This window comes from Rhinatrema bivittatum, chromosome 2, assembly GCF_901001135.1.
Source record: "Rhinatrema bivittatum chromosome 2, aRhiBiv1.1, whole genome shotgun sequence".
Lineage (NCBI taxonomy): Eukaryota > Metazoa > Chordata > Amphibia > Gymnophiona > Rhinatrematidae > Rhinatrema > Rhinatrema bivittatum.
This window is the reverse complement of record NC_042616.1, coordinates 592,192,379-592,207,304: the sequence shown is the minus strand read 5'-3', so window position 1 is coordinate 592,207,304 and position 14,926 is coordinate 592,192,379.

The following is a 14,926-nucleotide window of genomic DNA, read 5'->3' as shown; positions in this document are numbered from 1 at the left end:
AATACAAAGCCAATAATGCTTTGTGGTAACCAAAAGACCTACCCTTTATTCAGCAGTCAAGCTGGGGATATTTTATTTAATAATGTATATAGCCTACTCGGAAAGTATGGGGTAGCCTTAGGGGCGGATTTTAAAACCCCTGCGCGCCAGCGGCCTATTTTGCATAGGCCGCCAGCGCGCGCAGAGCCCCGGGACGCACGTAAGTCCTGGGGCTTCCTGTCGGGGGCGTGCCGGGGGTGTGTCGGGATGATGCGGCATTTAGGGGGCAGGGCGTGGCGTTTCGGGGGCGGCGATGTGGGCGTGGTTTCGGCCCGGGGGCGTGCTGGGGGCTTGGACGCGGCCTCCGGAACAGCCCCCGGGACCGGACCACGGAGCGGGGCAGCCGGCTGATGCACGCAAAGATAAGGGGGGGGGGTTAGATAGGGCCGGGGGGTGGGTTAGGTAGGGGAAGGGAGGGGAAGGTGGGGGGAGGGCGAAGGAAAGTTCCCTCCGAGGCCGCTCCGAAATCAGAGCAGCCTCGGAGGGAACAGGCAGCGCGCGCTGGGCTAAGCGCGCGCAGGTTGCACAAATGTGCACCCCCTTGCGCGCGCCGACCCCGGATTTTATAAGATACGCGCGGCTACGCGCGTATCTTATAAAATCCAGCGTACTTTTGTTTGCACCTGCTGCGCGAACAAAAGTACGCGCTCGCGCAAGTATTTAAAATCTGCCCCTTAGGCTTTAGGGAGAGCTGCCAGAGGATATAAATCACCTGGACTCCATTTTTCAACTGAACAAGCACTTTTAATATTTACATAAATAGAAAACCAACACAATTCTGCTTGTCTCAACAGTACAACATCAGACGTAGGCAATTAAAAGTACATGGTTTTGGCATTGCTCCTAGAGCTTCCTCCTCCTATTCTGGGCTACCCTGCTCCTTCCTGGTTTTGGCTTTCCTTTTCCTCCCAGAGAAACATCCTGTGGCCTGGGTATTTAAGTTGGATCAGGCTAGATAGATAGTCCTGGTACATTAATGTTTTTGGGGGGTTCACCCAATATACACCTTCACATGTACACAGCTCTTCATTGTTCCAGTAATATATATAGTTAAAATTTTGTTCTTTGTATATTTTCCATAAATAAGGTGGTAATTTTAGTCAGTGTAAAGGCTGCATTTACTTTACAATAATTTTCATAGCAAACGTATGTGCATAATTTTGCTTTGAAAATTATCCTGTTAAAAATATGCACACATTAATTGCACCTTCTGTATGGTACACATAATTATGCCAACAGAATTTTGAGCATATTTTTTAAAACCAAAATATATGACTGTAGGACCCACCTCTGCCCATACTGTATAACCTGGAATGCCTCTCACTTATGTGATTAAAATTATGCATATACTAGATACATGCAGATTCAAAAAATTAGTTTCAGCTTGTTTGCTTCACAGGTCACAGTCATTTGCTTGCTTTTTATCAACCCCCAAAAAATGTTTATTTGTTCATTTTGTTACAGGCTAAGAGATAATTTGAAAAGAAGTTGGCCATAGAGGCAACAACTCACAGTAAAAATGTTTTTTAAATATATCCGAAGCAGAAAGCCTGTGAGGGAGTCAGTTGGACTGCTGGATGATCGAGGGGTTAAAGGGGCACTTAGAGAAGATAAGGCCATTGCGGAAAAATTAAATGATTTCTTTGCTTCGGTGTTTACTGAAGAGGATGTTGGGGAGGTACCCGTACTGGAGAAGGTTTTCATGGGTAATGATTCAGATAGACTGAATCAAATCACGGTGAACCTAGAAGATGTGGTAGACCTGATTGACAAACTGAAGAGTAGTAAATCACCTGGACGGATGGTATACACCCCAGAGTTCTGAAGGAATTAAAACATGAAATTTCAGATCCATTAGTAAAAATTTGTAACCTATCATTAAAATCATCCATTGTACCTGAAAACTGGAGGATAGCTAATGTAACTCCAATATTTAAAAAGGGCTCCAGGGGCGATCTGGGAAACTACAGACTGGTTAGCCTGACTTCAGTGCCAGGAAAAATAGGGGAAAATGTTCTAAACATCAAAATCACAGAACATATAGAAAGACATGGTTTAATGGAACAAAGTCAGCATGGCTTTACCAAAGGCAAATTTTGCCTCACAAATCTGCTTCACTTTTTTGAAGGAGTTAATAAACATGTGGATAAAGGTGAACCGGTAGATGTAGTATACTTGGATTTTCAGAAGGCGTTTGACAAAGTTCCTCATGAGAGGCTTCCAGGAAAAGTAAAAAGTCATGGGATAGGTGGCGATGTCCTTTCGTGGATTACAAACTGGCTAAAAGACAGGAAACAGAGAGTAGGATTAAATGGACAATTTTCTCAGTGGAAGGGTGTGGGTAGTGAAGTGCCCCAGGGATCTGTATTGGGACCCTTACTTTTCAATATATTTATAAATGATCTGGAAAGAAATACGACGAGTGAGATAATCAAATTTGCAGATGATACAAAATTGTTCAGATTAGTTAAATCACAAGCAGATTGTGATAAATTGCAGGAAGACCTTGTGAGACTGGAAAACTGGGCATCAAAATGGCAGATGAAATTTAATGTGGATAAGTGCAAAGTGATGCATATAGGGAAAAATAACCCATGCTATAATTACACAATGTTAGGTTCCATATTAGGTGCTACAACCCAAGAAAGAGATCTAGGCGTCATAGTGGATAACACATTGAAATTGTCAGTTCAGTGTGCTGTGGCAGTCAAAAAAGCAAACAGAATTTTGGGAATTATTAGAAAGGGAATGGTGAATAAAACGGAAAATGTCATAATGCCTCTGTATCGCTCCATGGTGAGACTGCACCTTGAATACTGTGTACAATTCTGGTCACCACATCTCAAAAAAGATATAATTGCGATGGAGAAGGTACAGAGAAGGGCTACCAAAATGATAAGGCGAATGGAACAGCTCCCCTATGAGGAAATACTAAAGAGGTTAGATCTTTTCAGCTTGGAAAAGAGATGGCTGAGGAAGGGATATGATAGAGATGTTTAAAATCATGAGAGGTCTAGAACAGGTAGATGTGAATCGGTTATTTACTCTTTTGGATAATAGACAGACTAGGGGGCACTCCATGAAGTTAGCATGTGGCACATTTAAAACTAATCGGAGAAAGTTCTTTTTTACTCAGCGCACAATTAAACTCTGGAATTTGTTGTCAGAGGATGTGGTTAGTGCAGTTAGTATAGCTGTGTTTAAAAAAGGATTGGATAAGTTCTTGGAGGAGAAGTCCATTACCTGCTATTAATTAAGTTGACTTAGAAAATAGTCACTGCTATTACTAGCAACGGTAACATGGAATAGACTTAGTTTTTGGGTACTTGCCAGGTTCTTATGGCCTGGATTGGCCACTATTGGAAACAGGATGCTGGGCTTGATGGACCCTTGGTCTGACCCAGTATGGCATGTTCTTATTTCTTATGTTCTTACCATTATAGTAACATATTAACAGAGTGAATGATTTCAGATAAAGACAAAAAATGTCTATCTAGTCTTCATGACAAATTTTTTTTATTAGGGTTGTAGCAGCTGCTGCTCCATGTAGACTACCCCCAAGCCATCAGTTAAGGGTATTTGCCGCTGCCACTCAATGCAGGCCACCTCAAGCCTTCTGTTAAGAGTAGCAATTAAGACTACTATGGGCTCCGAATTTGGGATTATCTATTCATTTCTAAGGAAATTGGTGGTTAAATAAAATCAGAAGGGGGAGGGTATGCCAATGTACCAAGAATATTTCAAAATGGCAAAAAAATGGCATGAAGAACACAAAGAACCATAATAAAGCAAAAAGGTACCAAAAGTATCAGGAGTTTTCCAAGGTATCATCAGAGGAACAAAGTAGCAGCAAGAGTGGTTAGAATACTGCAAGGCAGCAAAATAAGTTGAAAGGCACCCAAAACAGTGGCACAAACTCCCAAACCTGTAGAAGAGAGACAAAGCAGTACCAGGAGTGGCATGATTAGCTCAAGGTACCATAAATAGAGAACAATGCACCAAAATAAGCAGGAAACCCCCGAAGGCCTGTCAAAGAGAGTCAAATCAACTGAAAGAGTGACATGAAGACCCCAAATTATCATGTGAGCTACAAAGCATCAACCCAAAGTGGAAAGAACACCTCAAAGCTCCAAATGAGGGATGAGAGGCATCAACCAAATTAATAAAATGTTCTAGGCAGGGAGAAGCCAGAGGAAATCCCTGGAAGACACCTGATGTCATTTCTATATCGTATGATTAATTGAATGATCTGGTTGTTTAGGCTTGGAGATGGTCTTCAATAAAGGCTAAAATGCTACTGACTATAGGTAACAAATCCTCTTTAGCCACTAGCTGCCTACTATCCTGTGATTCAGGGAATCAAGGACACAATTCTTTTTCTGAATCAGTTTTTGCAAATATTGCCTTCATTACCTCAGAAGCAGTTATCATAGGGGGCATGGTATGGTTTTGGGTGCCACACTTCTACAACCCTAGCCTTCTGCTATAGTATAATCCAATGATTGCTAAATACCAGATGAGACCAATAATCACAAGTATCATAAGGGAATAGAGTTTGAAGATAATGTCCATGAGAGCACAAACAAATAAAGTACGCCCGGCCGACAGTAGTAATCACAAAATGGCATAAAGGTAGGTCAGAAAACTTTTCAGTTGTCCTTCTTTGTTAAAAAAAAATATTTAACTTCTTTTAGATGTATCATAAGATATTCCAGTTCCAATAAAAATTACACAGTCTGACAACATGGACCATGTTTCATAGCAAAATTGCATTGGAAGGGACCATATATATAAAACAAAACAAATAACAACTTGTTAAAAAGAACAACATGGCATCAAAGACAAAGATTCTTGGTTTAAGGAAGGGAGAGTGTCAGACTGGCGGCAGGTCACTCCAGTAAATTCAAGGAGGGTAGCGCCGAAAGCATAGAACCGGCTGTCTGAACCACAGCAGAACTGAGAAATGTGCTGTTATGTACGTGGCGGATGGTGACCAGAAGCAATAAAAAAATCTATGCTCTGCTTGCCGACAGCAGAGTGCATTGAAGAAACTGCTTGACAAGATTGTGAGTCCGGACTGGAAACGTCATTGGTACACAGCTTCAAAAGTGGCACTGCTGTGTAGTTCAGTAAAGCTACGTATAGTTCAAGGTTGGGTATAAGTAACAATATTGCTTAAGAAAGAATTGTCATCTATTCCTGAAAACCTTATGTCTAGTTTAATGAAATAAAACTTGTGGCAGAATGCCTTATTCTTCAGACGGCAGAATTTTTGGCATGGGTGCAGGAACTGGGGGTGGAATGGACGTAGTAGAATTACTTCAGAAACATCTTTGGCTCAGATGCTGGGGGGGGGGGGGGATGTAGCAGAAGCATCTTTAGCTTCAGTTGGGGGGCCCTGGAGAGTTTGAGGCATCTTTGGCTCTTTTCAGGGGCCCCAGGGGGAGGGGAGTAGGAAGGGGGAGAATGAGAGGGCTATCAGGGTGAGGGAGAAGTGGCAGAAGGGGAGGGAAAAAGAGTGGAAGAGGGAAGGATGGGGAGAAGAGAGAGGAGTGCCTAGTACTTGTAGCCTGGATTGGCCTCTTTTGGAAACAGGATGCTGGGCTTGATGGACCCTTGGTATGACCCAGCATGGTATGTTCTTATGTTCTTAAATGGGCAATCATGATTTACCAAAGGTTAAATAAATCCAAGGGCTAGAATAATTTTTACATGCTAATGGAAATGAAACAAATAAGAAAGTGAACAGCATACTATATGGTTCTAGGCTAACTGAATACAGTTAAAATGCAAATGTAAATTCAAAGACTGTGTCTAGAAAACACTAGGTATATGGCTTACCAATTGTTTAGTTGTTTGTAAATAAAGACGATATATCGTGAAAAACAAAGCTAACTGGTAAGTTTAAATAGTCAGGCTGCAAGAATCAAATGGCACTAAAAGGTCAAATAATATCATCTGTCTGTCAAGACAGGCTTACCCATATTATGATGTGTATATTGTCAGAGCTAAAATTTAACCTTTCAAAGGCAATGAAGTGCAAAAAGCAAAAACATCTTCAAAGCCATCCTTTCCAAAGAAAAAGGTTACTTTCAACTCTTCTTCTTCCTCATCAGATGACTCCTCGGGTGACAAACTTGAACACCCTTCCTCTGTGTCACATAAGCTTTCATCCTCAATGTCTTTTTTAGACCAGCAGACAGATTTACACCAACCGAGACCAGAACAGTCTCATGGCAGACTCCATCCCTCGAGCTCTCCAAGACCACCACGCATGACATGCTCACAGCATCCAATATTGGAATATCCTTGGCTTTGAAGAATTTGACAATAGTCTCAATGTTGGTTAATTTATCTTCTAGAACATTGTATTCTGCAGATATTAAATTACTGGAAAAATGACTTTTGTTTGTACTAAGTTTGCAGTATGACATTTTCGAGACACGTTTGATTTTACCGCAGTTCTTTAGGAATCTAAAGATCCTGTTATTTTTTTCAGCATGACCCAGTGCACCAGACCTCTCAGGAATCTCTCACAAATCTTCATGAGGCTCTCCAGATACAAAGGACACTTTACTGACCATGTTTGAAAAACATCTTATTTGATTTGCAATGTTTTGAATCCCAGATGGATGGATCGTAGCAAATACATAGCTGAGATAGAATGAAAATTAGCCGATTGTACTTACTATATTCCCTTACCCCCTGATCCCACACTGGTTTTGCAGAATAAGTTCTCAGATTTAGTAGCCAATGCTGTTGACACTCAATTGATTACTTCTCATGAAGCTAATTTCCTAATTGAGCCTTACCCTTGCATGCTGGTCTTTTATATCCTCCCAAAGAAACATACATCTTTTTCTGATCCACCATGCACACTGATCATGTCTTGGATTGGCTCTCTATTAGAACCCTTGCCCTGGTTCGTGGACTTTTTTTGTAGGGATGTGAATCGTTTTTCTGATAATTGAAAATATCAGAAGATATTTTCAAACTCGTCAGAATTCAGGGGGCCCCCGAACCCGATAGGAAAACCCCACGCCATCCATTGCTCCTACCATGTGACAGGGGCTGGCCAATGGCATGGATACCCTGTCACATGCTAAGGGCAAAGGGCCAACGGCGCCATTTTGATTAGTGGCAGCAGATGACCCGAGAGTGGGAGATCGCTCCTGGGACCCCCGCTGGACCACCAGGTACTTTAAAAATTTGGGGGGGAGGGGGTTGGGAGGGTGGGGGATGCGAAAGAAGTAAATGTAAAGGGTCGGGTGTTTTGTTTTTTTTCGGCATGACACAGCCGATTAAAATGGGTAAGAATCGCGGGAACAAAGGTTTCCGTGGTTTTTACCCGAACTCGATACCGGAAACGAGTCCAGTACCGTTTCACATCCTTATTTTTTTAAGACCTTTGATTTCTCAAGTACGCTCTTATGTATGTGACATGGTTTGACTTTCCCCCGCTCTTTGTTATAATTAGTTATGCAGGATTTAGAATCCTTATATTCAAATATTCCTCAGTCTGAAGCTATTGCTGTAGTTGATACATCTCGTTCTGATTACGTCGCTGTCCCACAGTCTCTAGTTCCCCTTCTGGTAGCCATGACACAAATTGCCCTGATAAGGATTTTTTTTCTTTCACATGATCAGATTTATCAACAGATTTAACTATATTTTTCTTTATACATGTTCTGTTCAAGGATCCTTTTCAGCTTACCTTTATATCTGATTGTTCTATCAGAGGTGTGTTGTAGATTATTCAATGCCCATGCAAGCTACTATATATGGGCAAATCCACCCGTAGTGTCAACACACATATTTATGAACACTGTTTTTGTTTGCATCTAAACCAAGAGAACACACCCCTTGTAAAACACTGGCAGGAATTTGTTTTATAATTGAGGTGGGTTATTCCTCCCCTTGTGGGGGCCATTTCTCCTGTTTTTTAACGCAGCATGAACAAAGATGATTCATGTTTGAATACTATATCACCCAATGGGTAAAATTGACTGGTCAGTGTTCTTTTAATTTCACTGACCTCTCAGTTTTTGTTCCTTTTGCCTGAACAGTGCAAAAGATGTTTTCGCTTTCTGCACTTCATTGTCTTTGATAGATTTAGATTCAGCTCCAACACACGTCTTTATTTGGGCAGGCTTATCTTGACAGACAGCTGATGTCATGTGACCTTTTGGCACCGCTTGTATCTTACAGAATGATTATTTAAACTTACCAGTTAGCTTTGTTTTTCCAGATGTATCATCCTTGTTTACAAATGACTAAATGATTGGTAACTCATATACCTGGTAGTTTCTAGACACAGTCTTTGAATTTACATTTGCATTTTAACTGTAGAGTTATTTATTTATTTTATTTATTTTAGTTTTTTCTATACTGGTGTTCGTGAGAGTAAAACATCATGCCGGTTTACAATAAACAGTGGGGTGATAACAGGAACACTGAACGAAATAAATAACAGGTGCTAACATAAAATAGTTACAGTTACAATAAAACAAGGATAAGTACAACTAGGAGCAAGAAGAAAAATGATAGGAACTTTAACATAGTATATTAACCGAAGTATGACGGGGTACATTACAAAGAATTATGTGATTTACAATGACTTGTTCATTTGAACAAATTGCAGTTTTTTACATAAGGGTAGTGATCAGAAGTAATGGTTGTCTGCATATGGGTAGTGCTTGGAAGTTGGTTGTAGGTGGGTAATGAGTTTAATCCGAGTCTGGGAAGGCTTTTTTGAATAGCCACGTTTTGAGTCTTTTCCTGAATGTTGGGAGGCAGGGTTCCTGCCTTAGCTCCGTTGGGATGGAGTTCCAAAGAGGAGGTCCTGCTGTGGAGAATGTCTTGTCTGTCATATTATATTGTTCCAGTTAGCCTGGAACAATATAATATGTTGCTTACTTTCTGATTTGTTTCATTTCCATTAATATATAAAGATGATTCTAACCTTTGGATTTATTTAATTGAATTTGTTTCTTTGTGTCTTTGATGACATGTTGTCTATTTTAATAAGTTGTTATTTGTTTTGATTTAGATATATGGTTCTTCCTGATAGTGTTTTCCTACGAAATACGAAACTGGAAATATCTTATGATACATCTGAAAGAATTTAGATAAATCTTTTTGAACAAAGAAGGACAACTGAGAAGTTTTCTGCCCTATCTTTCTACCATTTTGCAAGATAGCATAAAACCATTAAATATAACTGGGTTGGTAAGGCCTGTTTAAAATATCAGATGGCAATGGCAAGAACAAAAGTCAACAAATACCATGTTTTAAAGGAATTTAGAAAGAACCAAGAAGAGAATTGTAGCAGGGTAGGAAGTACCCTAAGGTAACAGGATTGACTTGGAGTGGTTATGGCAGTGATGGTGCTGGTGATTAAACACTGAAATGGTAGGAAGAGAACAACACTGCAAGAAGAGGACCTGGACCCCTCCCCCAGCTATACCTCAAGGGCTGAGGTGGAAGGAGGAAGAATTGTATCAAAAGGAAAAGATACCAGGAGAGACATATCTGAAGTGGCATGAAAGACCCAAGGAGTACTGCAGCAAGCATGCAAAGCACCAGATGGCCAGGGAAAGACCAAGAATTGGTAAGAACCAAAGGGGAAGGGGATTTCTATAACACCAAGAAGACAACTGGAGCAGTGGAGTAAGCACCTTAAGGGACCAATAATGCCATAGAGAACTGGTGGCAGCAGTGGCACTAGTGATTAAAAACTGAAATGGTAGGATCAGAGCAATGCCTGAGGAAGAGTAGCCTAAAATCCCCCACCTTGAGGGCTGAGGCAGGAGGAAGAATAGTAGCAATAGCCTAAGAAGTGGTATGCAAAGCAAATGAATATGGACTCTTTCATTGTGATTTACTTATTCATTTCAAACTAATGCATATCCCTAATGGTTAGTAACTTACAAATCTGTCTGAGATAAATGTTAAACAACATAGCAGAAAAATAAGAACCTTGTAGCTCCCCCATAGAGAGTGGAAACCTTGAAGAAGCTTTAGAATTATAGTCCACCTGCTGCAAATTGCCTGACAAATAGGAAGTGAAACCAAGAGTAGTCTTTACCTTAAATCCCTATTTCAGACATTTTCAGGCACGCCAGCAGTATACCATTATCCAACATGTTTATTGTTTAATCCCATTGAAATGTTAATCAGTACCAAAATGAAATTGGTTCCCATGAAGGAAAACTTAAAGACTGAAGATTTTATTGTTGTATTTAGGGCAAAAGTCATATGGAAAAGTGTCAAAAATACCATGAGTGAATGAAATGTGAATTAAGAAAGCTTGAACAGTGGTTGAAGATATTGCAGCTGGGATTCAATGCCAAGAAGTACAGAGTCATGCATTTGGGGTGCAGTAATCCAAAAGAGCTTTATGTTAGGGGGGGCGAATGGCTGTTGTGCACAGACCAAAAGAGAGACCTTGGAGTGATAGTGTCTAGCAATCTGAAGATAGTGAAGCAATGTGGCAAGGTCATAGCTAAAGCCAGAAAAATGTGGGCTACATAGAGAGAGGAATAACCACCAGTAAGAGAAAGGAAGGTATAATACTGTTGTACAGGTCTTTGGCGAGGCCTCACCTGGAGTACTGTGTTCAGTTCTGGAGACTATCTTAAAAAGGATAGAGACAGGATGGATCAGGTCTAGAGAATGGAGACAAAATGGTGTGAGGACTCCATCAAATGACTTATGAGGAGAGGCTGAAGGACCTAAATATGTATACCCTGGAAGAAAGGCAGTGCAGAGAAGATATAATACAAACCTTCATATACCTGAAAGGTTTTAACAATGCACAAACAGCAAGGAAATAGTAGAACTAGAGGTCATGAAATGAAACTTCAGGGAAGATGACTCAGAACCAAGATCAGGAAATATTTCTTCATGGAGAGGGTGGTCGAAGTCTGGAATGCCCTTCCAGAGGAAGTGGTGAAGACAAAAATAGTCAAAGAATTCAAAGGGGCATGGGATAAATAGTATGGGTCCCTAAAGGCTAGAGGACAGTAATGAAGAAAAGAGTACATCGGGGTAACCCGCTCAGTGCAAGTTACTACCCTTAACAGAAGCATGGGGATTTCTACCCTCAACCAATAAGCCTTGACACATTTGATACAACAACATCACATCCTGCTTTGATGGTGGGAGGAAAAATGAGGAATTGGATTCAGATGGCAACCAACATGGGCTCCAACTTTTATGATCTAGGAGGCAGACCTAAGGAAAACAGCAGAGGACTGCTTCTACAACCAAGTCCAATAACAAAGCAAGTCAGCCTTGCTGAATTTTTTACCCTGTAAAAATGTTGCTAGCAGTAATATTTTATGGATGTGTCAGTTGCTTGGTTTTTGATTGTAAATATTACTACCCTCATCATAAGGATTGGGGGTAACTACTTGGAGTACCATTAAGAGAAACTTGGGGGGAGGGGGGGTGACCTACATTACACGACAGATATTACCATAAGAGGTTTTTGGGCAGATTGGATGGATCATTTGGCCCTTTTCTGCCATCATTACTATATTACTATGTATGTCCAAAAAATTGTGAAGCAGTTGAAAACTGCAGCTTCTATGATTTTAGGAACAAAAGAAATCCGAGAGATTGGTCTATAATTGAACAAATAGGATTGATCAAGATGGGGCTTCTTTAAAAATGGTCAACCTGAAACCTATTTTAATTGAACAAGCAAGGATGTCTTTACTATAGGAGAAAGTGAGGAATTGAGTTCTGCTAAAAAATTCAGAATTGCAGTATTACAAGGATTTAAGCAGACAGTTTGAGGAATTCATGGATTTGACTAGTTTGACAATCCATGGTTTGAAGACATATTTAAACTCATCCCAATTTACCGATGAGGGCAGAGAATATAATCTGGGACATACTTAATTCTGTCACTGATATTGATAATTTTCTTTTGAAAAAAACAAAGGACTCAGGATTGAGGTAAAAGCTTGAAACAGTGGAAGAAGCTAAAGAAGACTCATTGTTCGATAGGCAAGCAACAGCTTGGAACAATTAGCAGACCTGAATTCAGATGAAAACAATGGAACTCTACTAGAACTTTTTGCACAGACAGTTTTCATAGGAATGATTGAGTTGACTGTCCACTGCAGGGTAGCATGTCATTGATCAACAGCAGAGCCAGAGGACATATCTGCAATCTGAGGCAAACAAATAGAATGAAGGGCATCAGAATCTATATGGCCATGCTTATTATACAGAGCAGATGGGTGATTTGACTGGTAGGACTCTAACATAACCTTTAACTTCAAGGGTATTAAATGATGGTAACTCCAAGGTACTTCCTGCACACTGAGACTAAGGAGAGAGGCTGAAACAAATCTGTCTCTCCAATAAAGTTCAGAGTGTCCCCATGGTGATGTGTAGGACTATGCACAAATTGTTCCTAACCCAAGGCTGACATCCTTGCCAAAAAATCAGGACAAGATGGTGACAAAGGCAACACATCCATCCATATGAAGATTAAAATCACTAAGCATAATGATAATGCCAAACTAGAGACTCAATCACAGGATAATAATTAACAGTTAAAATACCTGGAGGGTAGTAAAGCCAGCAAATCCCAAATGATTTATTCATAACCTAAAGCACTTCAGAACTGCCAGCAATGGCATGCTCAACAGTTTATAAGGATAAAGAGATTTTGGCTAGAATTAACAAACTTCTTCTTTGTCTGCCCAATTGTGGCTTGGAAAAAACTGAGTAATTTAGAAGGCACAGCTGTAAGAGCAACACATGGTCAATATCAAGAAGCCAAGTCTCAGTGATACAGAAATCTGATTTTAGATTCCTAACCAAATCAGAGTGCAAAGCAATTCTGTTTCATGTAGATCTTGCATTAACTAAGTAGATAGAAATATCAGAAAACAAAGATAAAGATTCAGCAATTACAAAGAATGCAATTAAATTAGCTCTTGGCCTAGAACAGTGAGAATGACTAATACTACTGATTCTACTGCATTATCCATATCCCAAAACAATAGGAATGGGAAAGCTGTCAGAACAATCAAAAGTATGAAAAAAAAACATTCTAAAAGACACAGCAAGAACAGATAAGGAAGCAGGGGAAACACTTGATGCATGAAGCCCGCACAAAAGGGCATGCATAGGGACAAGCTCCTTTGTTGCGGTCTTTAGTGTTATGATGCCTCCAGCATCCTCACTGGTAATCCCACAGACAAGGATGACATCAGGGGGATGGGGCTAAATGATCTTCCTGGTTCAGGAGTGTAGACTTCACATAGGACTCGGCTGTAAATTGAAGTGACTGATGTCAGAAATGGGGGCAGCTCAGGCAGGCAAGAAAGGATCTTTCTTGTACAGCCTCCATCGCCTTTTTCATTAGAGATGATTGAGGGAAGAAAATAAAGGAAATGGATGTGAAACTTGGAGAGGTACAAGGTAGGTGAGGTTGCCTCCCTTCTATTCTACCTTGCCTTCTTTCTTCCAGTTTTTCACGCATTTCAAAATACTGCCACCTGCTGCATACTAGGCATCTCTACTCCAAAACTAACTACGCCTACCACTTACTCCTTTCATCCTGCCAACCTTGTACCTTCCCCACCACCTACCAGCCCAGAATTGTCCTTGATTCCATTTTCTATTTCACAAATACTAGATGATTTTGATAGGGTTAATAGAAAGTGTACAGATTGGGCTGGTGCTAGAGAAAAGGACAAGAGGCATTGTTGTCAACATCAGGTTGTCCTGGACAGAAGTGCCAGTGAAGTGTTCATTGATGTGGTCTGCAGCTGTCAGGAGGACCTAGAACATTGTCTACCTATATGCAGAAGGCCCCAATCCCCGGTGCTCTATTCCTCAATGTTCTCCATTCATTACGAGTTTCAGTTCCAAGGGGGGGGGGGGGGGGGGGGGGGGGGGGGGTGAAGGTGATGTTTACCAGGCAAAAATGAAGAGAATAGTAGACCACTGCAGGAGAGAGCATCTGAGGGTACCCTCAAATACTTTTCTTATTCTGTGTGTCAGAAAACCTGTGCCTTTTATTTCCTCTTCAGGTTGTTACTACTACTCTTTGAATGGAGTAGCATCTGCTACTTCCCTAAACCTAAACTAAAGAAAAAAAAGATATATTAAAAAAAATACTGGACAGACTGAATGGACCAGTTTGGTCTTTATCTGATGTCATTCACCTTGTTACTATTTTCATTTTTTCACTATGTTACTATGTTACTATGATACCTCCATTTTTCCTTATTCTGCTTCCCTTCCCTTCAAGCTTTCATCAGGTATCTCTAGCATGTCCTTTTCAATGTGTTCTTGATATCGGAAGCTAGCAAAACTGAAGTCTTTTACTTGTCTGATTTTTCCTGGTATTCACAATCCAGTCTGCTTTGTAGGGTATCTGTTTATTCATTTTCTTCCTATCAAGCGTATAAGGTTTATCAACACAATGTACATCAAACTAACCACCAAAAGCCATTCACCTTATTTTTTAACATTTTCCAATCTGTGTATTTACTATTTCTCAGTCTATTCATCTCAGTCTAAAGTTTTGGTGTGATCCCTTTCTCTCTCTTTGCACTTATATTTTTGTTTCTTATCTGCTCCATAATATCTGCAAGATATAGCTAAGTTTCATGTTTGGCACCTGTTGCTATCTTTTCTATCTTGGATTACTGCAACAGTTTTCTTACTGCCTTCCCTGACTTTGAACATAAGAACATAAGAAAATGCCATACTGGGTCAGACCAAGGGTCCATCAAGCCCAGCATCCTGTTTCCAACAGTGGCCAATTCAGGCCATAAGAACCTGGCAAGTACCCAAAAACTAAGTCTATTCCATGTTACCATTGCTAATGGCAGTGGCTATTCTCTAAGTGAACTTA